Source organism: Brassica oleracea, chromosome C8, assembly GCF_000695525.1.
Source record: "Brassica oleracea var. oleracea cultivar TO1000 chromosome C8, BOL, whole genome shotgun sequence".
Taxonomy (NCBI): Eukaryota; Viridiplantae; Streptophyta; class Magnoliopsida; order Brassicales; family Brassicaceae; genus Brassica; species Brassica oleracea.
The window spans coordinates 19814744-19817350 of record NC_027755.1 but is presented as its reverse complement, the minus strand read 5'-3'; the positions used below and the strand labels follow the sequence as shown (position 1 = coordinate 19817350).

The 2607-nt window shown below is 27.7% G+C and overlaps 1 pseudogene; it reads left to right on the top strand.

The window, feature by feature from the left end:
* Nucleotides 1-2607, top strand: part of LOC106309472 — a 9960-nt pseudogene that overhangs the window by 5459 nt on the left and 1894 nt on the right.

Below are 2607 nucleotides of genomic sequence, written 5' to 3'. Positions count from 1 at the left end.
GGAGACAAAAATGTAACTAGGTTAAAATTTACGATACTGTAGACTTCGTTTGAAGTCTACTAAAATTAAAATTTTGGAGTAGATCTTACTATAACATAATAGACCTTTTTGGAAGTCTACTATAATAATTTAATATTGTTGTTTATTCTTTATTATTTTAATAATTTTAATATATGATTTATTAAATTTATTTTTTTATTTTTTAATAGTTATAGTATATGATTTCACTTTTTTATTCGTAAGGAACTTAACTTAGTTTAAATATAATGATTTTTTGTAAAACAAATTGAAAAATATAGACTGAAAAAGACATCTTCAGATAAATAGACTTTATTGTAGGTCTACGAAACCCTAAACCACAAATCTCAAACCCTAAATGTTTTGCTTGATAATCAAAACGTCTCATTTATACAAAATATAAACTACTAAACATTAATATGTAGATTTAAGTTAATAAAACAAAATCTAAAATCTAACCCTATGAAATCAACTACTGAAAAACATAACATGTTATAACCTTTTGTTTCTAAACTATGAACATAGTCTAACACATGATAACCAAATTAGTATATATTCTTCAAAATTGTTCGATTATATGAAATTTTAATTTATTTACTTCATATTATCCATTATATTGATGATTAGTTAAAAATATCACAATAAGTATTTTTATACATTTTCAAAATTAAATTATTAGATCAAATTAGAGTGTAGACTACAAAACAAGTCTATAAAGTAGACTTCGTAGGAAGTCTATATATATGTAGACTTCTTTTATTACGTATAGACTTCCAAAGGATAGAAACGTAAAATACATTTCTGTTTTTTGTTTGGTCATAAAGGTTAAATAGTACTTTCACTACTCCTTTAGGTTGGTTTTGCATTTGACTGAAAGTGGGGTACACTTTTACATTTGACTTGAATATTTGAGTTGGTTTTAGCAAATGTCCCAAAATACAATTTGTTTAGTATAGATAATGTCTTACATCAAAAGTTGAAAGAAATCATAAGTAGTATAACTTACTTTTTGTTGTTGTTGTTTAGGCGCATTTTGCTCCTGGGAGTGGGAGCGAAAAGATGCCATATGATGTCTTCAACTATATTCGGAGAACATTAGAAAAAGACTTCAAAACTGTTGTCGAGATTAGGTTTGGATCCATCTACTTGGTTAATTTTTGTGATATCCACCTTGGAAAATATTTTCTTTCTAAATTGCTAAATTTGTGCAGTCCGGTTATCTGGTTTGTAACCGTGCTATTCCTCTTGACCAACTCCGATGGTAACACTCATTGGTTATTACCTCTCAAACACACAATATCTCTGCACCACAAAACTGACATCGGTTATCATTTGAAACAGGAATACATTCTTACCTATGATTACCATTCATACCTTTGATTGTAAGTATAACAAACCGCTAAACCTTTTCTTAAATTCTGTCCACTTGTCGCATTTATTTTAAACAGAATGAATGTAATCTACAGGTGGTACTAATAGTTGGAACAAAGCTTCAAGTCATTATAACCAAATTGGGTCTAAGAATTCAAGAGAAGAGTGATGTGGTGAGAGGCGCCCCTGTGGTTCAGCCTGGTGATGATCTCTTCTGGTTTGACAACCCCAACGTCATGCTTTTCCTTATCCATTTGGTTCTTTTCATTGTACAACGACTCAATATCCCGGTTAATCCTCTTTCGGTTTTTCTTTCTCCTTGGTAATAAACCTATGATTACTAAAAACCCTTCACTTTGCAGAATGCATTTCAACTTGCTTTCTTTGCATGGAGTTCTGTAAGAGAGTCATTTCACTTTTCCTTCCAATTTTTTATAGGCCATACTGTTTCTTATATCATTAATCTTTTGGCATCTGCAGTATGAATTCGGTTTCAGTAATTGTTTCCATAAAGAACCTCAAGATATTGCCATTAGAATTACTAGGATGTGGACCCCCCCCCCGCGAGATCGCGGGAGGAAAATAAATGTTAAGTTTTCAATATTATTTTAAAATGATTATACATCAAATGTTTAAAATAAATTAAAATTATTTTTTATTGATATAACTTAAAAAACTAAAGATAAAAAATAATATTCTAAATACCGTATTATAAAAAATATTGAAAATACTAATTCTAAAGTGACGCAACGCTTCAAAAGTATTAGGTTTAATAATCAATATTACTTTTAAATATTATTTTAGAAATGATTATATATTAAATGTTTTAAAATGATAATATATAAATTTTTGTTAATATATATATATATATATATATATATATAATGATATAGTTAAAAATTAAAAAGATTGAAGATGAAAAATGAGATTATACGAATTTGATTTTAGATAAAATATATTAACTAATGTCAAAGTGGCAATTGGTGTGATTTCTTTGGTCAAACAATTGTTGTATATAAATGATTTATTAAAGTGATGCCATTGGTGTATATATAAATATACTAAAATACTAATGTCAAAGTGATGCCTTTTTTTAAAGATATTAATATACTAATGTCAAAGTGACGCCATTTGGTGTATATTATATATTTAATGTATAAAAAATGTTACTTTTATTGCATTTGACACTCTATGTCCACCTGCTGGTAAAACATTGCA